Here is a 25,212-nt window from a genome sequence, read left to right as displayed (position 1 = left end):
CCATGTACAGTTGACATGTGTTGTAGGAGCTGCGGGCCGCGTTCGGCCCCTGGCTAGCTTTTGCCCCAAAATAACAACACGGAAACTGGATTCTTTTAAACACTGCTTGGCCCATTATATCTAGCCTCTTCTTGGCTAACTCTCACACCTGGACTACCTGGACTAGCCCATTTCTAAGCATCTGTGTAGCATTGCTAGGTGTGCTTACCAGGAAAGATTCAGCCTATGTCCATCCTGGGTCAGAGGTTCATCACGTCTGCCCGGGAGAGGGGAGCATGGCTTCTGAGCTCACTTCCTCTTCCTCCCAGCATTCTGTTTTGTTTACTCCTCCCACCTATGTTTTAACCTATGAGGGCCAAGCAGTTTCTTTATTTTTTAATCAATAACCTTCCTCCATCATTTCCCCTTTTTCTGTTTAAACAAAAAAGGGAAGGCTTTAACTTTAACATAGCAAAATTACATATAACAAAACAGTTATCAAGTAAAAATTACAATATTTACATCTATTTTATCTTTATCATAACTAAGGAAAACTATAACTAACTATTCTTCAACTCCATCAAAGATTCCAGAAAGATACAATATTACCTAAGCAAACAAGAAATAAGCAACTTTCAAACTCTAGAAATGACAGAGACATCTTGCTGCCTGGACAGTCACCCAAAGTTCCTCTGTACTGTTGGGGCATCCATCTTCGGCCTACAGGCCCATAGTATCCAGCAGACTCTTCCATGAAGCAGGAAATTTCAAAGGCAGTTCAGTCACTATCTGTTGTGTCCTGCAGAATGTCTCGCAGACTCTTTCATGAGTCAGGAACCCCAAAAGACCATCTCACCTTTAGGAAAGTTCAGCAGTCCTCTCTCTGTGGGTTCTTTGTGTCCAGTTTATGCATCAGTCCAGGCAAGAGCAGTTTCTTGCCCAAATGGCTATCAAACTCCATAAGGAGCCTCTTCGATGCCCATCTTCCTCTTGAAGTAGATTGGTGCTGCCAGGAGCAGACATGTCTAATTGTCATGAAAAGCCCTAAGTTATTAAAACATTAAATGCCATGTTCTGTAGTCTTTGAAAGATATGAAGAATGCCTATCTAATAAAAATATATCTATATATATATCTAGAAAATCTAACTAACATGACTATAAGCTTTACTATTATTAATGATTATCCATTAGCAACCTATATTTCCTAATTATACATTACATTTTAAATGAACTACACAATCACAATACCTTAATTAAGATCAGAAATATATATACATATACAAAAATTGACCTTAAATTTATATCAAAAAAGAAAAATCCATATCAAAGCAAATTATTCATATCTATATCAGACATGAAAGTGAAGAACTACTTGATTCTTGCTACTTTGGGGGAAGCACACAGTTCCAGCTTTGACAAAGAGCTACTCAGCCCAAGACCTTGGGAAAGAAGTGGTTTGTTCTGCACAATAAGACTTCACAGCTGCAGCAGTTGCTAACTGAGTATAGTACAGTGTGCTTGCCATGGAGTGCCGTTTCTGCTTAGTACAGCAGTACATACACAGGAGCCTCTTTATTGGCAGTATCCAAATATTAACAAAATGAGGATAGCACGTATAGATAAAATTCACTGTGACAGTGGTGCTGAGTTAGAGTAAGACACTCACTGGGGTCACAAACTCTGTAGTAACTTATGGTCAACTCTGTGTGCAACTCTGAAGCTACAATTTCAGCACCATGTGCACCATCCTGGCAAATCTTTGCTTTATGATGTCTTCCACGTAACTCATTACTTGGTCTATTAATTTTAAGAATGGAAATTTACCATTACAGTGAAATATTTCACTATTTAAAACCAATTCGTGGTAACATAAGAAACTTATATTACATATCATTTTTCCTATAAATCATTTTATGAAATGTGATTGCATTCACACACTAAAAACTGTAAAGCAAATAGTCTGTTTCCACTTGGCATGTAGATAAACTGATATATATATATATATATATATATATATATATATATATATATATCTTAATTAAGTTGCATTTAGTTTTATAAATCAGTAAAATCTCAAAGTGGATTCAAAATGTTATTTATATTATTGGTTTATTCAATGAAAAAAATGCATCATTTGTATTTCAGAAAGAATAATAAATTTCCTTCACAGACTCTAGGTAATATAACTCAAGTATTTGAAAGTAGAAAAGCAACTTAAATTAAAATATCAATAAAAGTGTCTTCAGGGGAATCAAATGAAATATTAAATCCAAGAGTAGTTTGTTTATTCTGACAGGCTCAGAGAAAAATATCAATGTCTGTTGTCTAAGCAATAACCTGTAAAACTTAAGATGTCAGATACGAATTCTTATAGATGACTTTGTCTGTTAAGGTGTGCCTTCAAAATTCTGATGGCAACTAGACATTACATTTTCGGCATGTGATGTAATAATTTAACATGCTAATTTTTCTCCTATTTTTTATAAAGTTAATTTTTGTGTCTCTGTATATGGCTTTAATTATTGAACCTAGGGTCCTGTGCACTCTAGAAAATTACTCTATCGCCAGTTCATACCTTTATAAACCCCCTAATGAAGACCAATTCCTAGTTGTGTGTATGAGCATTGAGATACTACTAATAGAATTCAGGGACCAGAATTTTTAAAGTATTAATCTTTTAAGTGTCTTAAATAAACTCAAGGTTGTTCTTTTGTCATGGATTTCTAATGTCATGGATTGAGGGTATTCCCTCCTAAACAAGACTAGGATAGGGTAAAGGCTTGTGTGCTGATATGCAAATTCTCCCTCTGTTGTGAAGAATTTAAACTTATAAGATAAATTTAGTCTGACATACAACCAAGTACTTCCCAAAGGGTATGCAATTATTCAGATTGCAAATAGCTCTCTAAATGGTGAAAGATCCATGTGTTATTACAAAAGGTTTGAAGCCGGTCATAGAAAATATAATGCATTATGCCTTTAGCCATTCACAAGAACAAGGACCACAGAGCAAACACATGTTAGAGTAGTTAATGAAACTTCTCAAGATAGTTTTCTAGTTTGCCATGAGTTGGAGACACATGTAAGAATAATGAGTATGTATTTTGATTTCATATAATTGAATCAGAGTGGAATTTATTCAAATATCATCATTAGGAAATGAATTTACTATGAACTCAATACTAGAAAAATTGCATACCATACTTATAAAATGAGCTTGCCCCACAGGGATTCACACTTGTGCACAAATACCTGTCATCAATGATTCATGTATGCTGAAGGGGTTCTTAAAGCTTGCCACTCCCTACCACTCTGAACATTTTCCCATGGATGACTTCTAGTGGTGGACCCATAGGTGAGTCCACACAGCTAAATGATAGTTTAAAATTTATACTCATACCCTGATTTTTAAAAAAAAATCATTAATTCAAGAACAAAACAAAAGTTTTTAATGTGATAAAGGTACTTATATGGAGGCAGGAATGTTTGACAGGAGTAGAAGAAGGTGAGGAAAGAATAACTATAATGTACCAAATACATGGGTCAATTGAGCAAAGAACAAATTGAATAAAAGTTATAAGCAGTAACACACCACTAAAACCATTAGGGAATTGTATATATCTATCTTTAAACTACAGGTTCAGACAATAAGTACTAAAACTTCATAGGAATGTCTCATTTTGAGTAATGGCATTTAAGAAAATATGAACTGAACTAAACCTGGTTAACTTTCATGTAATGAAATGCCTTCCTCTGAAAACAGTGTCTTTAGTACTCAACTCTTTCAAAAGTCAGTATTGATGGATGCACCTTGAAAAGCTGCTAGAACTCAAACTGTGGAAGAAAGAGAAAGATGTCAATGGATATCAAAACACCTATTAGTTTTTATCATGTCTATAATAAAAAGACAGAATAAATTAGAAAATTAAAGCCACAATGCCCTTAATCTTGGAAGCAGTTCAGGGTTACATTATCCTACATTGATTTAAAATTTAGTTTTCAAGCTCAAGATTCCAGTCCCAAAAGACACTGTTGAAGTATTATATTTTTAAAACATGCAATTTCCCTTTTAAACAATTTTCTGATATATTTGGAAGATATTAGAAATATTATTATGGTACAGATGTTTCAGAGCAGACAGACACTAAATGTAACAAATAATCAGGTTTTACCCAATGGAAATGTCCTTTCCCTTAATTTTTTGCTTTTTCTTGTTGAATTCAATTCATATCTACCACCTACATATTAGACATTATTAACTGAAGAACGTCTATGAGATGTATAATTGGTTGTTTATACTGAATTTACAAAGATTAAATCTATTTAGTTTTGCTTCACATTTTGTTTGTACAGAGTTGAAGTGAAGGTATTAAAATGCTCTCCTTCAATCGGGTATACCACACATTAGGCTCAACCTACTAAAGAAAGGGGCATTTCAAAAGTGTTAAGAAATCAATTAGAATTTGTACATAAACCAATATACTGTAAAATTTGAATAGATAGTCTCATTAAAATAAAGATATCACAGATGTGTCATTAGACTACTGTTCTGCTTTCAATACCTTCATCTTTACAGACCCTGGAGGATTGACAAGCTTATGAAAGTTATATTTTCCTTTTTGTTGAATGGGAAACACTAAGACTTCTTTTTTGATCCAAATGATTTTTTTTTCTTTTTGTATGCACACAGCAAGAGTAGCGTGCTTATAGACCTTCAGACTGCCACCTAATGATCAAAAGAAACCCTGTTTCCTGACATCAGTGCAATACTCTCCTGTTTTATGTCATATCTTCTTATTTTATAAAATACATAATGGATAGAACTTCCCATTGTAAGTCGTAACAGACGGAAACCCTACCAACAAATTAACGCCGAGTGATGAGAAATGAATTAAGCTACTATAATCCTTTCAAACCTCACCTAATGTTCTATAACACCTGGATACAATGAGATTTCTTGGGCAAGAAGTTGTTATAAAGAACTAAATGATTATCAGTAATATTTCTAAGAGAATTACATAAAAATGGTTACTAGGAAAATATCTCTTTTTATAAAATACTAACAGTTAGCTCATTGAATCTAACTCTACAGGATAGTTGTTTTCCTTGTTCCTGCCAATTATTTTATTTTATTTTATTTAGGTACAAGGAACTTAACCAGGCCCTCACATTCTGAGCACAGGCACACCATCCAGCCATGCCACTTACTCTCACTTATCTCTTAAAATCCATGAGTCATCAAATTATTTCCCTGTTACTTGATGGTAACATTTAGATTACTTTCATTTATGTATCTCTTTTAAGGAGCCCCTACAGGGTGTTCTTATATGAACCTTAGATCCCTCAAATGGACCTTAGTGTCAGTTGTTCCTCCCGGCATCACCTTCCTTATCCCTTTCATTCTTCCTCCTCCCAATTCAAACCACCAGCTCCAGTCTCTCCCCTGTCCCTCTATAAATATTTGTTCTATTTCCTCTTTTGGGAGGAGACTCTCCCCTTACAACTAGTCTGTTTCTCAACCAACCAGTCAGACTACCAAGACTGTTTCATAACTCTATGATCTCTAAAAAGTGAGAGAAAAACTTGAACCACTTGATTGGAGCTAGGCGAGTGAGGAGACAGGGAGTATAATGAGGGAGAGAAAATGGTGAACAGAATATATTATATAAATTTTTTTCAATAAAAAGTATATATTTAAAAACATGAGTCCTTTTGCAGTAGCACCCAAAATTTGCCCTTCCATCTATACTTCTATCGGCATAAAGCATGTATCAGAAAAAGCTAAAGAGATTTTAAAATGTGTGTGTGTGGGGGAGTAAGCAATAGTTACTTTATTTCTAATTACCCCAATCCTCTTAAATGGGTAATTATGTAAAATAAGACAAAATTATTTTGAAATCAACTCACTCTACCTGATTTTATATAATGCTCTAAATTTCACATAATCTCAAATCCATATATTCCTTAAAATTAATAGTATTTCTATTTCACAGTAAATAAACTCTGTAAGGGAGAAAAAAAGACAACAAAAAAGAAAAAATACTAGCAGGCAGTGAGTTTGAGTAATGAAGTTGTAGGAAAGCAAAAATCAAATAGCAATTATCACCATGAATTGAAAAGCTGTATTATTCACTCTATGCAATCACACATAAATTTTAACTATTCCTTATACGTGGGTGGCTCCATAGTGAGATCATATAAATGCAGCTATTTGAGCAATGTATCAGCAATAGTAAGAAGTGTTATTTAACACACAGCAGAATACTATCAATTGCACATGGTAACACTCTCATGAATTGGACTCGGAATATTAATCTGTGGACTAATGGGGTAATGATTTTATAAGAAAAGGAATGCATTGTGATAAACTCCACTGGGTCTAAGCCCATGCTTAATTTGAACTTCCACAGAGAACATAATAAGCACTGCCTTCGAAATTGTGTGCATACTCTTGACACAGTAAGATACAAACACAAAGAATGAACAGAAAATGCAAAATGGTATTTGAATTGTGTACACTAAAAAAACAGAAAAAGAAATGTCTCATTTCTTCAAAATGGACCTGGGGGTCTGTCGGTGTATTTGATAACAATGAGCCCAGTGGCCATAGGAGTCAATCACATTATTTCACCTGCCTGAAAAGAAAAGGTACAGATTTATCTTCCATATTTCTATAATTTTTTTCCATTCTGTGATGTTTGTAAAGGATTTTATGCTGCGTTTGATGATCATTTGCATAGTATAATCTTCTCCACTCTCAGTTAATTTATGAACACATACATATAGGGATAAAATCATACTTAGAAGGAAAGAAAAAGCAACCCAGAAATACTTTCAAACAATCCAGAAAGGTATTATGCAGAAAATATACCCAGTTCACAATTTTGCTCCTACTTTGTTGGGAGCAGTGAGACCCCAGATCCTGAATTTCTTGTAATCCCCTGATCTGAGTGCCTACAGCTGCTCTGAGCACCAGACCTTCAGGAGTTCCTGATGGCAGGAGAGTGGTTTCTGGTGGGTTTGGCTGGGGCGTGGCTATCTCTGTATAATCTGCCCCTGAACACAATAAAGGGGGCATTCTTAGGAAATTCAAGGATGACTCGTGTCGCTGTCTCTGTCTGTGTGTGTTTGTGTATTTTAACCTCCAGCCCCCTTACCCAAAGCTCGCGAACTGGGTGCCAGCGAAAAGAGCGCAGACACGTGGGCATGGTGCGTGGCACTACTTAACCAACATTTATTTGAAATACAATAAAAAGGAGCATTACACACAGACACACACACAGACACACACACATCTACAAATGTGGGAAAGGAAGGAAGGGAGTAAGTGATAAAGAGAGAAAGAAAACTCTTTCTAAATAAAGAAAAAGCATTTATATATCTCACGTTGATGCATCATTAAAAGGCACAAATCTTCCACTATTAGATAGAAATGGTAAACATGACCAAATGTTGACTAATAAAGGAAAATTCCAGATGAAATTGATAGAGGCGTCCACTATTTTAAAAAAAAAAAGTTAAGTCTGCTGTTTGTGATTCTGAGTTTGCCCAGGTTCTGAATGCGGAAACTAGAAGCCAAAACTCCTCAGAATCTTCTTCAATAACCAATTTTGGACCATCTGGGACTGAGTGACTTTTATACATGTTGTAAAGTGAACAGGCTGAACCCTGTTAGAGTGGTCATGGCTGCCTTTTGTTTTGTGTATGGGCTTAGAGGAACACACAGTAGCACAGCTCCCTTAGCACTCCTTAATTCCCCCTCTTTGCTATATCTTGAAACAGACTGAGCATGCTCCTCAACCTGTTCTTTCTTTTTATCTCTTAACATGTACCTGCTCATGCTCCATCTAAATCAATGGGGTGGAAAACATGTTTCTTTTGCCTGGAAAAGCCTGTGGATTATGCAAGGCTGCATTAAATATATAAATACAGTTCAGTATTGAAAGCACATTTCAGTCACTTATATATTTCAGTAAAGCAAAAAAAAAATTAAACTATCTCCTCTACCCACCAGTTTCCTTGCCTCTTTGTTTATGTGTGAGTTTTCTAAGAACATAAGTAAGAAATAAAGAGATATTTTCAACTAACTTTCTCAAACTCCAATATATTTACTACCATAAGATTAATTCAAATGTATATATAAATATAGCCTGATAGAGAAGAAAATGAGCTCTTAGAAGCCTAATTTAGGTTATATATAAGTATTCATTTTTCAGAATAAATAAAGGTACACTTAAAAATTGACTTTTACACAAAATAGGAAAGAATTGAATGCAGAATTTTTGCTGAATTACAATGCTTATAGGACTATTAGCATGCTGCTCATGAAAAATTTAAGAGCCTGAGGCAATTGATGACACTAAGGAACAACAGGGCTAGTGCATATATAAACTCATATAGACTGGCAACATGAGAGCCCACCTGGGTCTGCACCAGGTAGGGGACTAGAGTAGAAAGAAGTGGAGACAAGTTTCCATCCATAACCCAGAAGATATCCCCAGTTCATTGCCACTTGCAAATGAAAATTCAGTTTTCTTCTAGGGAGTCTCACTGGAGAAAGAAACTGCTTTTGAGTGTAGGACAAATATACAACAATTACTGATCATGAGAAAACAAAGTAGTGTCTTTGGAGAATCTCTGTATCATAATTTTGTCAGAGCATTTTTGTTAATATTGAAGGTCCTTTTATTTTATAATATGGCTTCTGGTTTTATGTTTTATGGGATCTCATTGCATGCTAACATATGTCTCTGAGTCTATACGTTTTTCTTATTTTTTATTTGATTCTTTATCTTGCTTATTTGTTCTGTCTGTTATTTTTCATTTTTGTTTAGCTTATTGTGTTTTCTTTTATTATTATTCTTTAGATGCCTGTTTATTTTCTAGCAAGAGACATAAAAGGTGTGGATGCAGATGAGAGGGGATGTTGTAGGCCTGGGAAGAGTAGAGAAAGTTGAAATCACATTAAGAATTTATTGAGTAAACAAAAGTCTATTTTCAATAAAAGGGGGGAAAAACATATAAGAAAAAACATGGAGTCCATTTTGTGTTGGACAACTATTCCTGGGCATGAGGCCTGCCTTGGCTTGTAGTTGGTATACCAATATGATCCTTCAAAGAAAACTGACTTTTCCCTCTCCCAGAAACTATCAGTGGAGAAGAGTAACTTTCTAAGAAGTGGAACCACATTCCTGATACTTCCCCTTTTCCACTCCTGGGATTTTTTTTTTTTTTTTTTTTTTTTTTTTTTTAGTAAAAGTGGACATTATATTTTGTGGCCATGCTGATGACTACTACCCAAGCAGTGTTTGGGAGGGTGGGTGACCAGCTTCACAAAGTATCCGAAAAATTGTTCTCTTTGTTGTCCATATTCCTGTTGTCCATGGCTTTCCTGTGTCCTCACTCCCACCTGTATTGCTTCTCTTGTTTTGTAGCCTTTGAAGGAGTAGGCTAGGCATAGATGTTACTAACCCATCTTTGACCAGGTAGTACCTGTGTTACTAACCGGGACCTATATTTAACTAGATTACCTCCAGTAGCTTCATGCAGTGTGGCCAAGTCCCCTTTCCTTTTATGAAAAGGAGGTTAGTTGTGCAGCCATGCAGTATGCAAGCCATGTGCTTGTTCTAGGGTACATTGCTGCGTGAGAGCTTGGTAGGAACTAAATATTTCAGTTGTAGACACACACTGAGACAATGGGGTTGTTCTATCGGGAACTCACCAAGGCCAGCTGGCCTGGGTCTGAAAAAGCATGGGATAAATCCGGACTAGCTGAACATAGCGGACAATGAGGAATACTGAGAACTCAAGAACACTCGCAGTAGGTTTTTGATCCTACTGCACGTACTGGCTTTGTGGGAGCCTAGGCAGTTTGGATGCTCACCTTACTAGACCTGGATAGAGGTGGGCGGTCCTTGGGCTTCCCACAGGTCAGGGAACCCTGATTGCTCTTTGAGCAGATGAGGGAGGGGGACTTGATCGGGGGAGGGGGAGGGAAATGGGAGGCGGTTGCGGGGAGGAGGCAGAAATCCTTAATAAATAAATAAATAAATAAATTAAAAATTAAAAAAAAGAAAATAATTCCCCTGTGGTAAACAACATCTAAACAATAGCCCTCAGCAAGAATAAGTGTGGGGAGGAGCCAACTCATGAAAATACATGTAATTTTCCCACACAAAGTCCAATATATTAAGCACAAATTTTGCCATGGGCACCAAATTCAGTTTAATTAGAACACTCTTGGGATTTTTAGGACTTGAACCTGTGCAGGTCCTGTGCATGATGCCATAGTTGCTCTGAGTATTGATATGCATCAGCCCTGTCATGTTTGGAAAACACTGGTTCCTGGCATTGTCCACCACGTCTGCTTCTTACAGTTCTCCACTTCTTCTTCTGAATAGCAGTCTGAGCCTTGGAGAGAAGGGTGTAATAAAGACATTTTAGGCTTGTGTGTTCCAGATTCCCTCGAGCTTTGCACATTGTCCAGCTGTGTGTGCCTGTGTTAATTACCATCTACCTCTAGAAGCTTCTCTACTGAGGGTCGAGAAGTACACTGATTAAAGGGTATATCAATATGTCATTAGAAGTCCTTTCATTACTATGTTCTTTTAGCAGAACAATAAAGGTATCTTTTCCCATAGAGCCAATGACCTATCTAATAAGGTACCACAGACCCAGAAAAAAACAAACTTTGCATGTTTTCTCTTATTATTATTGCAGGTATTAGCATTTTAGTTTCAAATATATGTTTACATTTCATTTAGAATATCCACAGACATTAGGGCTTATCTTATTCTCTATTAAAAGAAGTGTTTCTTCTCAAATTTCATGTTTATTATTGTAGAAAAGATGTGAGGGAAATTAAAGGTGAATACATGTGTTAGAAGAGAGAAAATTTTCCTTTAGCTATTGATTAAAAATTAGATACATAATAAAAGGTCCTCAATTGAATATCTCCAGAAACTTGCTCAAAACAAAACAAAAGCAACAAAAAAACACTTTTCTTTAACTTGCTAGTAATTTTTGTCAACTCTGTGACTCTGAAAGTATAATACATTTGAAATGGATTCTTTTAATGATAATAAGTTCTTAATTTTTTATTAATGAGCATTTAAGAACATATAACAAACACCAAAAACTGAATACAACGGCATTGTCAATAAAAACAATTTCAATTGCCTGAGCAATGCAAGCAATTATTGAGAATTTTATCTTGCTGATTCTGGAGTATCTATGAAAGTAAATAGAAAAATGAAGTTAAGTTTGAGAGAAATGAAAACTATAATGAAACCTTTTTTTTAAAGTGTATTTCCAGAAATAATGGGCGATACCAAGATGACACAGAAACATACATACTGTAATCAGAAAAATCTCAATTGAGGCCTACACTTTTACCAATACATTCTTTGAAGAAAGGCTAAAATTATCCCCAGACACGCTGATACTATCTTCCTATCCAAAAGATAAAGTGGATCTACTCCATGAGTGATTATCTTTCTATTTTTATATTGATTTGTTTTTTTATTTTTTTCTCTCCAGAACATGACCAACAACAAAATAGTTTGGAAGCAGGGATATAGGCATACCTGATAACATAGTAGCAAAGAACTGATTTTCTCTACATGAAAAATTATGTGTTTCTTTTTTATTTATAGTAAATTAAAACTCAAATACATGCATACAAAACATACTATGTGTACTATATCAGAATGTATAAAATGATTTTATATCTTAGGTTTCATGATATTATTTCAATAAGACATCTAAAAATTAAAACATATTTTCAATGTATAACAAGTAGCTTTGTTATTCCAAAAGTATATCTATTGATTTATCCCAGTGAAAATTTAAATGTGTGTGTTTGAAGTTTGTTGTCACCTAGTTTATGCCTTCAATCTATAGAATGATTTATTTTTCTGATATCATCAGCAACTAATATATATCCTGCCTTTTTTCTATCACCCTGTGAAGAAAAGGCATTTGTCACCAGTGCCTTGGAATGCAGGTATTGTCAGTTCATTCTATGCCTGTGGTGGCCGTAACAGTGTGAGCTAGCAAGCAGTTAAACTGAGATTTCAAATTAAATTAGAGACTTTATCTGACACAATTCCAAACGGGGAATTTGTATAACTTTGGAAAGTTTCATGAATAGAATGTAAGAATAGCAAAGATATTTTAAGTTATAGTTAAAAGGATGCTTTCTTCTGTGTTAAAAATTAAATTTAATACTATGAAAATTATATATAAGATTTATACCAACAAATGTATATTAAGAATGAAATACATAAAAGCCAGTATAACTAACAGTTAAGAATGACAAATATTAAATTCCTTTGCAAACCTTGTCTTTAAACAACGTTCAAGCAAAATAAACAACAAACAAACATCAACATTGAAACCTTTATTATTTTGTTAAAGTCCCAGAATATGCAATGAATATAATAATAATCTAATGTATAGAGGGTAAAATAGTAAACGTGTGTTGGGTGCGCAAAGGTTCTTGTGTTCACAGATGAGAACTAGGGAAACCAGGAATATTACACACACATGATTGTCTCTTCAACAGGAGAGATGTAAAACCTGTATTTTCACCCAGAAGGCTTGGAATGGATGTGGTTAATAGTTTTGATAACTTTTACACTATAGCCAGGAGCTTTCCCAAGCTTCTATACCAGAGACCAGAGGTGACCAATAGTTAAGTTAATTGAATGACCGAGGCTACACCATATCCTCCCTAAGGACCTTAAGATAATACATGTAGCCTATCTCTAGAACTCATCTTAATGGAAGAAATGATATGTACTTTGAAATGAGTATCAATGTAATTATGTCTCCTTATGCACATAGGAAAGTATATCATCAAAATCTTTTCCAAATTGTACTGTACTTAAAGATGCTTACAGTAAACTGCCCACTGTCAGACATACTGCGCTGTGTTCCTTCCTTGAATCAAGTAGATTATTAACCTGCTGACCCTGATGGCCACAGAGACCCTCACTAACATCCAAACATTATAGTCTACTATGTTGGTTACTTCAGAACTTGACATTAAAAACCAATAGCTGAAAACGCCTCCTCAGAGATGTTTCTTTTTGAAGTATACAGAATCAGCACAACGACTCTCAACTGCTAACTGTGCAGAGAATAATAAAGAATTACTATTCCATCCTAAGTAGGACATACATAGTACAGCCTCTACCCAAAGGTTTAGGGATCTTCTCAGATGTAGTGGTTAGTGAGACTGTAATAGCTGGAAGGGGCAGATTACTTCAAGGACACAGTACTTTGTAAACACAACAGAGCACTGTATAGATGGACTCACAGTCATTGTGACATTTTGTAAGAAGCTTCTTACAAAAAAATGGCATCATATTTGCATAGAACCTACACACATCCTCTCAGATATTTGAAATTATCTAAAGGTTATTTATCAGAGCTAATGTAATACAAATATTATAGAATAAATATCATACTCTATTTTTCAAGTGTTATGAAAATTAAAAAAATGAATACATATGTTAGCACATATAGCTACAATTCTTTCAGAACATTTTCAATCCACATTGGTCTGATCCCACAAATGTAGATCTATGGATATAGAACATTGTTTGTATATAATCAATAAATTCTGAGACATACAATTAAATAAGAAACTGATATTCATGAGACACTATTCTTACCTTGTCATTGAAATAAAAAATCACAGAAAACATCCAACTTCACTAATTAGTAAACAAAATAAAATTTTATAACCAACAAATTTAAAAAATGCTTTTACAAATTAATAACAATCCATTTGTCTTAGTCACTGATGCAGAGATTCCTCCATCAAGAAGTTTAAACATATGTTGCTTTTTATCCCTAAAAAAATATTGTCATAATAGAGATACATTTTTCTACTGTCCCGTTTTATACTTAGGCTCTTCTGATGTCATGGATTATTCTTCAAATACATGATGTTAAATTGTTATATTAGAGTCCCTAAACAAATGATTTATAATTTACTTAATTGATGACTTAATCATAAGCATAGCAATTGAATTAGTGTTGTTGGACATCTTAATGATTGTTTTCTTTGACTGGCAAATAAAATAAGATCTTGGGAAAATTGTGATATTCCCAAGTCTTCCATCTGCTCTTCTCCCTCAGTTTATTTTATTATTTCTCTTATTTCCTTCTTTCTATGGTCCTAATTCACTACAATATAATCTGTCTTATTCTCCTAGTGGAGAATTGGGAGTCCATGGAGAAAGTGTAAAGGAAGATGAATGTTCTTGATGAGGATGGAGAGAAGAGGTGTTTTACAGCATAGTGAAAGGGCAAGTTCTTTATCAGAGTAAGTGAGTGCAACGAGAAAAGTGTGGATTTTAAGAATCACTGTCTAAGATAGTATAACTCCTTGAGACTGTTATAAAATTAAAGGAAGCCTGTTTTGAAATTAATTTTTGGTTGTATCTTTGATGCTGTTTGGGTTGGGCCACTACTTAAGTAGAAAATATGTAGTGCACAGGGCATCAGAAGAAAACACCTTAAACACCAATAGTTATGGGGTTTTTTTTGATGTCTTGTAATCTATGTATTTCTTGCAATTTTGAAAGCAAACACATTTTATTTCAATATTCTTTTACAAAAGTGAAATGAAAAGGTGGCGAAGTGATAGTTTATAATGCTGTTTTGTTGTCTCCATAATTATCTCCAGAATTTTGTTGAAATAAAGAAGGTGACCAGTTGACCATCTTTCTGAGTTACTAAGATGTTAAAGCAATATTTTTTTTCATTAGTTTGGTCCAAACATTCACATTCCTATCATCCCATTTTCTAATGTTACAGAAACAGTGTTGGATACAGCATAATCATGAATCCCAGCTTGAGATAAAAACTGACAATAAGCTGGTAAAGGAAGGCATCGTACCTAGATGAGTCCACAGAACTAATTTATCTTCTGATGGAGTCCCAGCTCTAATGAGAGAAGAGACAAGGTGTATTAGTCCATGTCTCTCACATCACAGCCCCAATTGAACACATTACTGAGAAGATAAATCTCTGCATATTCCCTGCATGAGTGGCATACTGTTATGGCTGTTAATAAGGCGTGAACACCTACCTGGGAATTGCTAATATCCTTTCTTAAAATATTATTCTTCATATATAGTAAGCGGATGCAAATGCTTAGAGACAATATTGATGTGGGGGGAAGAAAATCTGGTCCAGGGGGACCAGCAGGATGGAGAATACTTCCAGTCACAGAATATTTAATGTAAAAGGAAGTGATTCACGAACATTAGCAGGGTGCTCTCAATTCTCTGAAATTATCTGGGATTGCTATGACAACTTTTTAAATTTTGTATTTAATAGAAGTTTTTTTTTTACTGGATATGTTTTTAATCTCTAAAGATATGTTATTTTCTTTGACATGTTTTTGAACTTTCTACAATTAAGTTTTATATCTATCATTCCAAATCTCTTTTTAATTGAACTCTATATCCAATAGAGAGATTTTCACATTTTTACTGATAAAAGGTTGTCCTGTTTACCAGATATTTCATTCTAAGAATATAGCTTGTATATATTACTTAATATCTTTCTTACAATTGAGAGTTTTGATTTCAGACCAGAGTCTTCTTTATTCTTCTAGAGTGTCTTCTAGAGTATTAATTTCTACAACATCTTCACGGGCTTTTACTGCTAAACTTAAACGTGCTAAAGTCAACTATTCTAAAGTTCCAGGTTTAGAAAGGACAATGTGCAATAAAGAATAATGGACTTACCTAAATAAATAATGACAATAATGTAAGACAAAACTGATTTCTCTTACATATGAAAACAGATTTGTTAAACAGAAGTACAAAATGCAATCAGATCCATTTGGGAAAGGAGAATTATATAGAGATAATTGTTAGCTAAAATACCTTTTAGGAAGAGGAGTATACCATGTGCACCAAAAGTATGTAAAAGAACAATTGCTATGTAGTGCTAACACTAGGTGACCTCTTTTCTAGAATTGGCTAAATAAACAGGGCCTTAGGGGAGCAGTGCTGTGCAACTCTTCACTTTAAACACAAGGAACAAGGTCAAGGAAATCCATGACCTGGCTCTCTTCTAAACTACTTAGTAAAAATGTTGAGGTTTCCACATCCCTCTCATTTTAGGTAATTCACTAGAACATGCAAACAATTCATACAATGACTGCAGTGGGACTGTGATCTTACACGTTCTGAACAGAATCAAATAAGAGCTAGCCAAAGAGACACAGAGCAGGAAACTGTTGTTACAAATGCATACATGACAGCCTCTGCAGACAGTGAAGTATCGCACCGCATGAGGAGTGGAGTGAGGAGAGAGAAGGCATCTTCTCTGAAGAAGCCATATTTATACTGGAGGATCTACAGAATGATCTCAGTGAGAGGAACGAGGCATACCCAGAGTTACAATTATGTTGGAGTGCCTCTGTACCTTTTAATAGTTATTTGCTATCTACCTCTATGTCAATTTTTCTCATTACTTGGGTAAAACTCTTGAGATGTAATACAAATGAGAACACCTGTAGCCTCTAAGACTCCCAATTCTAAGAATGCAGAAACCTCACATCCCAATAATCCACCAGAAGAGATTTCCTTATGTTAGAGCCATCTGTTTTATGCCTTTTCTTTTATTCTGTGTTTATAGAAGTTGGTGCAATGTCTTTTCTGTCGGGACTTGCCTTTTAAAATAATGAATTTTTGTTATTAAACAGAGTCATTCATGTTTTCCTCAGAATGAATTATTTTTAATTACTGTACACTATAGTTACTTAATATCAATATTAACAACTAAGAAAGCATATCAGAGATTTAATGTCACAACTTCCACTGGAATATGAATGATACAACTTTTGTTACTTACAGACAATATAAGTAAGTATCCATGTAAGACACTAGAGGAATGTGTTAATAATTTGTTGTTGTTGTTGTTGTTGTTTTGAGACAGGGTTTCTCTGTGTAGCTTTGGTGCCTGTTCTGAAACTAGCTCTTGTAGATCACCTGTCTCTTAGAGATCTGTCTCTCTGCCTCCTGAGTGTTGGGATTTAAGACATGTGCCACCACTGCCCACCTTTAATATTAATTTTTTAGACTAAAACATGACTATTATATGCCAAATTAATATCCAAACATATTTAAATATGCAATTTAAAGTGAGAATTGAATTAAAAAGTTTTCCATCTGTATTTAGCCACGTCTTTAGCAAGATGATTGATGGAATTCTCTGTTTTCATTCCTCCAACAGAAAACCTAACAACATTTCAGAAACAATAATACCATGTTGTACCAGGGAGTAAGGCTCGGGCACTCCTGAATAAGTGAGAAAAGCCACTATGACCACAGAGAAATGGTTTTCTTTGACCATGTTGCCTCCCCTCCAAGCCGGAAGTGCAGCCCACAAAATTTCTGGATTCAAAGTTTCCACAACAGGAAAGAGAAGCATGTGTAGGTAACCCACAGCCTTTCAAGTACCCTTTTCAGCAGTTACCTGGAAACTGCAGGAAGTGATGCAATGGCTGTTGGTCTAGACCACTGGGGTTCATTTAGAATCAGAGAATTGGGTTGGGGCTCACTATGACCTCACAAACCTCATATCTTTGAGTTAAGCCTACACTTTTCTTATCGTGTTACAAGAGAGAAACCAGTCCACAGAATTATGCTTCAAAAAGTCTTTCTGACTCTAGTCTTTTTTTTTCCCATTCAAAAATTTACACTTCCTCCCCTCCCATTTCCTTCCCACTCCTCCACTCCCCCTCCTCTCTCCTCCTCAAGAGAGGGCAGGGAAACCCCTGCCCCTATATCCAGGACTGATGTGGGAGTGTCATATATCAATCTGTTGATTTCATTGGTTAAGTAATAAAGAAACTGCTTGGCTGGCCCTCATAGGTTAAAACATAGGTAGGCAGAGTAAACAGAACAGAATGCTGGGAGAAAGAAACTAAGTCAAGGAGTCACCATGATTCTCCCACTCCAGGCAGACGCAGGTTAAGATCATTCCTGGTAAGCCAGCTTGTGGGCTACACACATTATAAGAAATGGGCTAGTCCAGGTGCGAGAGTTAGCCGAGAAAAGGCTAGATATAATGGGCCAAGCGGTGTTTAAAAGAATACAGTTTCCGTGTAATTATTTCGGGGCATAAGCTAGAGCTAGCCATGTGGGCAGCCTGGTGCCAGGGACGCAGCCCCGCTGCCCCTATTATTACAACAAAGGACTAGGAAGCTTTGCATCCAAATAGACTAGGATCCCAGAAAGCAAGTACTTGCAGTAGAAACAAGTCCCAGTGCCTTTTTAGGTAGCTTCTCAGTCAGCCCCCATTGTCAGCCACATTCAGAGAGTAGAGGAAATAAACTCATTGATCAACGAAAAGAGCAAATCAGACTCTAGTCTTTTGCCACTTCCTCCACATAGCTGGGGCAAGCTCGATAAAGACCTTCTTAGTTCCACAGGCTGATGGAACTAGGGAACACTTGAAACATGTTAATGCCTGGACTCAAATAGTAAAGCCTGGGGTAGGAAAGATGGCTTATCAGTTAAAGTATGTGCTGCTCTTTCAGTGAACCCAGGTTCAATCGCCAGGTTAGTAGGCTGACAGTAGTCTTACCCCAGTTCCAGAAGATTTGCCACTCTCTTCTGGGTTTCACAGACAACTGCACACAGATCCACATACCCACACATAGGTGCACACAAATGCATGTAATAAAGATAAATCTTTAAAAAATAAATAAAACTAATGAAAAGACCCAAAGTAAAACTATCAGTAGCAGTGTGGTAGGGGCAGAGAATCTCTAAAATATTAATCTATCCTCATTTCAGAACACAAAATAGGTCCATCAGGTTTGAGAGGGTAAAATCTTTCTAAATAGTTTTGTAGGTGTATTTGAAATTTGCTTTTAAATATACCATGTTTAGCATTATTTATATATGAAACATAGCCAACATGTGGTCATTTTATTTATTTATTTATTTATTTATTGAAGATTTCTGCCTCCTCCCCGCCACCGCCTCCCATTTCCCTCCCCCTCCACCATCAAGTCCCCCTCCCTAGTCAGCCCAAAGAGCAATCAGGGTTCCCTGCCCTGTGGGAAGTCCAAGGACCACCCACCTCCATCCAGGTCTAGTAAGGTGAGGCTCCCACAAAGCCAGTACGTGCAGTAGGATCAAAAACCCATTGCCATTTTTTTTGAATTCTCAGTAGTCCTCATTGTCTGCTATGTTCAGCGAGTCTGGTTTTATTCCATGCTTTTTCAGACCCAGGCCGGCTGGCCTTGGTGAGTTCCCGATAAAACATCCCCATTGTCTCAGTGTGTGGGTGATCTTCACCAACCCAGCAACTGACAATGATCTGATCTCCAAAATATATAAAGAGCTCAAGAAACTAGACCGTAAAAGGCTAATCAACCCAATATAAAATGGGGCATTGAGTTGAACAGAGAATTCTCAACAGAAGTTCAAATGGCCAAAAGACACTTAAGATCATGCTCGGTCCAGGGGTAGGTTGATCCCGAATTTCCTGAGAAACCGCCACACTGCTTTCCAAAGTGGTTGCACAAGCTTGCATTCCCACCAGCAATAGATGAGTGTACCCCTTACTCCACAACCTCTCCAGCAAAGGCTATCATTGGTGTTTTAGATTTTAGCCATTCTGACAGGTGTAAGATGGTATCTTAAAGTTGTCTTGATTTGCATTTCCCTGATCGCTAAGGAAGTTGAGCATGACCTTAAGTGTCTTTTTGCCATTTGAACTTCTTCTGTTGAGAATTTTCTGATCAGTTCAGTGCCCCATTATATAATTGGGTTGATTAGTTTTTTACAGTCTAGTTTCTTGAATTCTTTATATATTTTGGAAATCAGACCTTTGTCAGTTGCTGGGTTGGTGAAGATCTTCTCCCAGTCAGTGGGTTGCCTTTTTGTCTTAGTGACAGTGTCCTTTGCTTTACAGAAGCCTCTCAGTTTCAGAAGGTCCCATTTATTCAATGTTGCCCTTAATGTCTGTGCCGCTGGAGTTATACGTAGGAAGCAGAGCAGAAGGAGAGAGAGCACGAGCAAAGAACTCAGGACCGCAACTGAGACATTGGGGATGATCTATCGGAAACTCAACAAGGCCAGCTGGACTGGGTCTGAAAAAGCATGGGATAAATCCGGACTAGCTGAACATAGAGGACACTGAGGAATACTGAGAACTCAAGAACAAGGATCCTACTGCATGTACTGGCTGTGTAGGAACCTAGGCAGTTTGGATGCTCACCTTACTAGACCTGGAAGGAGGTGGGAGGTCCTTGGACTTCCCACAAGGCAGGAAACCCGGACTGCTCTTCGGGCTGATTAGGGAGGGGGACTTGATTGGGGGTGGAGGGAGGGATATGGGAGGCCGTGGAGGAGAGGAGGCAGAAATTTGAAAGAAAGAAAGAAAGAAAGAAAGAAAGAAAGAAAGAAAGAAAGAAAGAAAGAAAGAAAGAAGAAAGAAAAGAAAGAATAAAAAGCTTCACATCTTAAAAAAAAGATCATGCTCAACTTCCTTAGCGATCAGGGAAATGCAAATCAAGACAACTTTAAGATACCATCTTACACCTGTCAGAATGGCTAAAATAAAGAACACCAATGATAGCCTTTGCTGGAGAGGTTGTGGAGGAAGGGGTACACTCATCCATTGCTGGTGGGAATGCAATCTTGTGCAACCACTTTGGAAAGCAGTGTGGCTGTTTCTCAGGAAATTTGGGATTAACCTACCCCTGGACCCAGCAATAACACTCTTGGGAATGTACCCAAGAGATGCCCTATCATACAACAAAAGTATATGCTCAACTATGTTCATAGCAGCATTGTTTGTAATAGCCAGAATCTGGAAAAAACCTAGATGCCTTTCAATGGAAGAATGGATGAAGAAAGTATGGAATATATACATATTAAAGTACTACTTAGCAGTAAAAAACAATGACTTCTTGAATTTTGCATACAAATGGATGGAAATAGAAAACACTATCCTGAGTGAGGTAAGCCAGACTTAAAAAGAGGAACATGGGATGTACTCACTCATATTTGGTTTCTAGCCATAAATAAAGGACATTGAGCCTATAATTCGTGATCCTAGAGAAGCTAAATAAGAAGGTGAACCCAAAGAAAAACATATAGGCATCCTCTAGAAGATTAACCTTCATCAGGTGATGAAAGGAGACATGTGGTCATTTTTTATGAAAATTAGAAGTAGGTTTACTTTTCAAATCCTATTTAAGAATGGTAGTAGGATGCTAGAAATAGAAAAATGTCTATACATACACATTTCCATACCTTTATGAAATAAAGATAATAATCAGCCTATTTTTTTTAATCAGCCTATTTCTTTTGAAAATCCTGAGAAATGATACGTGTTAGAAAATTCAAGAGGCTTAAAACATTTTTCCCAGTTTTAATAACATTAGGAACAGATCTATATTTCATGAACTGAAATAAACTATCATTGTAAGAAGCCGGTGCTTGCACTTAGTGTGCTTCTAAGTACTTGGCAATTATTTTTATTCCAGTAATTTAAATAAATAATGAAAAGACGTAATAAGGATTATCAAACACTATATTATAAATTAATGAGAGGGCAAAGAAGTAACTAAAATTCTGAGCTGTTAAGGGTGACTTGTACATTATTTTGAATACTAAACTTAAAGAATGTCTTTTTAAAATTGTAATTAAGAAAAGAACAGAAATGTGTCTATGAAGCGTGGATGATAGAATCAGATATTACTCATGCTTGATAAAACAATTGTGAACTTTTATTAAGAAAAGCAAAGTAGAATTGGACCAACTGAAAGTATATATGCATGAAAATTTTCATTTTGTGGTGCTGATAATTTAAATGAATCAAATTTGCATATATACAATTGTCATTAGTAGGTTCATTTTTCTTTTTTTCTCTTCTTTTTTTTGTGAAATCTCCAATCCATTAAGCTTTTTTTTGTGAACCTAAAATCTATATTCTCAATACTTTCAGATTATTTTCCAAATATGTTCAGAGATGGAAATTTTTGTATTACTTGGTGTGTATATATCCAACCAAGGTTCAAAACTGTCATGCAGTGAACCCATTCTCTGTTTCAAATACCAGTGGATAGAAGAGTGGAAGGAATAATCTCCAACCCTGAGGCCAGTAGGAAAATACAAATGTGTGCAGCAATAGCCTCAGTCAAGTCACGTAACACAGCTGAGCCATGTTTTCCATTGTCTAAAACAAAAAATTGAATCTATGAGATCTAGCAGGATTTAAGATAATAGTCTTGGTGGGTTATATACATGTTTGCACATTTTTTAGTAGTTCCTATAGCAATATTAATAGCCACTTTGTTGAATGCAATTGCCATTAAGAACCAGATCTGAAACACGCATGTGCACACACATATATGCATGTATGTGGACATCAACATAACTAACTTGGTACCAAAATAGTCATAAACTGTGTTTTTCTCTGTATCATTCATACAGACAATCAGGTTTGTATGGAGCTACACATTATTATACTATCTGGAGAGAATAAAAATCATGCACTTAAAAGAAAATATGTAATAGATTTATGATTAATGATATTCTACTGACATAGAAATATGAAAACAAGCATCTTTGAGTATTTTGGAATTTATTATATATTTCTTATTATAGCAGCTTTACATGGATACCTTTAAAGCTGACATTTTGTGAAGACAAAGAAAATAAATATCCAATTAACTTAGTTTCCAATTTAATTGAAATGAAAGTTTTCAGTTCTTACTTTCATTTAATAAGGGTTTATATTTCAGTGCGCATATACATAGAGTTTCTTTTATTTTTGTTTCTGATAACATTGGAAGAAGAGATTAAGAAAAATGGAGAGGTTGGAGAGAAGACTCAGCAATTAGGTGCACTTGCTGTTCTTTCAGATGACTTGGATGTAACCCCCAGAGCAGCTCACAAGCTTCTGTAACTCCAGTTCCAGAGAATCTGATGCCCTCTTCTGGCTTCTGGGGGAACTGGGTAACATGTGGTACATACATACACACCAGCAAAACATTTGTGTGTAAAATACAAAATAAAATATTTTAAAAGAAGAATGTAAGTAGCTTTACAAAGACAAGGTTTTGCTCAGGCTTCTACATCATCCATGACTTATTACCAGTATTTTCATAGGGAAGAACAGAGCCTTATAGTCTCTTTCAGAGCATATCCATGCAAGATTCGAAGCACAGAAATAATGTTTCTTAAATTTATTAAAACAAACCAAGCTATTATTTTAAATGGTGACTTGTGTCTTCTTCTTGAAATGCACCGTACTTCCATGTCTGTAAGCCCTGATGCTCTCTTTCAGGAAAACAGCTTGTAGGGCACCTGAAAGTTATGTCAATATCAACTAACCATCTGTCTGTTTTTCCTGGGGACATTTGTTTGAAAGTGAAAACTTTACATGTAGTTTTTACTTCAAGAGCTAGATATGGTTAAGAGAGCATAACACGTATTCTTTCTTTGGGGTGCTTAGTGTGTTTTTGAGAACGTTCTGTGTATCACTCATCAACAAAGGGTGTGTATCTTATATTGACTTTCAGTTGACTGGACTGTTAACTAGAACAATACAAGTGATTGCTTCTGAAATAATTGAAAATTATAGTAATATATACACATATATTAACTTCTAATATGACTCAGTCTTAACATCCTGCTTTTTGTCCAATTAATTAATAATTCATTAATTCTCCATTTATTTGGTGATGACTTTGTATATTTAAAAAACCATATCTTAAAACTAAGGAAGATATATTATTGCATATATTTAAACCAATAGTTTACTGTTTGCCTTTCCAGAATTGAATTTTGACTATGATTTAATATTCTGAGCTGGTTTCGTATAGAATTAAATTATATCTCTATATTGCCAAGAATTTCATACAGTTCTCTTTGCAAAGAACCTGAAAATGTGATAGGTATGTGAATTATAAAAACATAACCATGTTCTTATGTCAGACTACAAAAAAGTCTGAGGGAGAATTGAATTTTGGTATTTGATTAGTATGAATAATAACTTTATTTTATTTTATTTTTTTAAAAAACCAAACTTATCTTTTTTTACTATACATACCAATACAAGTTCCCACTCTTTCTCCTCCTTCCATTCCCTCCCACCCCAACCCTCATCCACTCCACAGAAAGAGTAAGGAACATTGCTTTGGGGAAAGTCTAAAGCACTGCTTACTATATCTAGTGTGAGCAAGGTATCCATCCAAAGAGAGTATGTTCCCACAAAGCCAGTACAAGCAGTAGGGATAAATCCTTGTGCCACTGCCAGTGGCCACTCAGTCTGCCTCAGCCATGCAACTGTCACCCACATTCAGAGGGACTAGTTTGGACCTATGCTTGTTCCTTCCCTGTCCAGCTGGAGCTGGTGAGCTCCCATTAGCTCAGGTAGACTGTTTCAGTGGGTGAACCCATCACTGTTTTGACCTCTTTGTTCATATTCTCATTCCTTTCACTCTTTGATGTGGGAGTGTCATATATCAATCTGTTGATTTCATTGGCTAAGCAATAAAGAAACTGCTAGGCCCATTGGATAGGCCCACCCTTAGGTGGGTGGAGTAAACAGAACAGAATGCCGGGAGGAAGAGGAAGTGAGGTCAGACTCCGCAGCTCTCCTCTACGGAGCAGACACCTCAGAGAGAGACGCCATGCCCAGCTCCCAGGCAAACGCACGTGATGAAGCTTCGACCCAGGATGGACTTATGCTAGAATCTTCCCGGTAAGCGCACCTAAGGGCGCTACACAGATGATAAGAAATGGGCTAGTCCAGGTGCGAGAGTTAGCCTAGAAGAGGCTAGATAGAGATGGGTCAAGCAGAGTTTAAAAGAATACAGTGTCCGTGTAATTATTTCGGGGCATAAGCTAGCCGAGCCAGGCGGCTGGGGATTTGGGGACGCAGCCCTGCCGCCGCCCCATATTACTACAACTCTTCAACTGGACTTTGGGAGCTTAGCCCAATGTTCAGTTGTGGATATCTGCCTATATTTCCATCAGCTGCTGGATGAGGGTTATGTGGTAATAGTTAAGATATTCATCAGTCTAACTACAGGGTAAGGCCAGTTAGGGCACCTTCTCCTCTATTAATTAGAGTCTTAGTTGGGAACATCCTTGAGGATTCTTGGGAATTTATCTAGAGCAGGTTTCTTGCTAGCCCCATAATGGCTTCCTCCATCAAGATATCTCTTTCCTTAT

Source organism: Microtus pennsylvanicus, chromosome 12 (genome assembly GCF_037038515.1).
Source record: "Microtus pennsylvanicus isolate mMicPen1 chromosome 12, mMicPen1.hap1, whole genome shotgun sequence".
Classification (NCBI taxonomy): Eukaryota; Metazoa; Chordata; class Mammalia; order Rodentia; family Cricetidae; genus Microtus; species Microtus pennsylvanicus.
Note: the sequence above shows the minus strand (reverse complement) of the source record.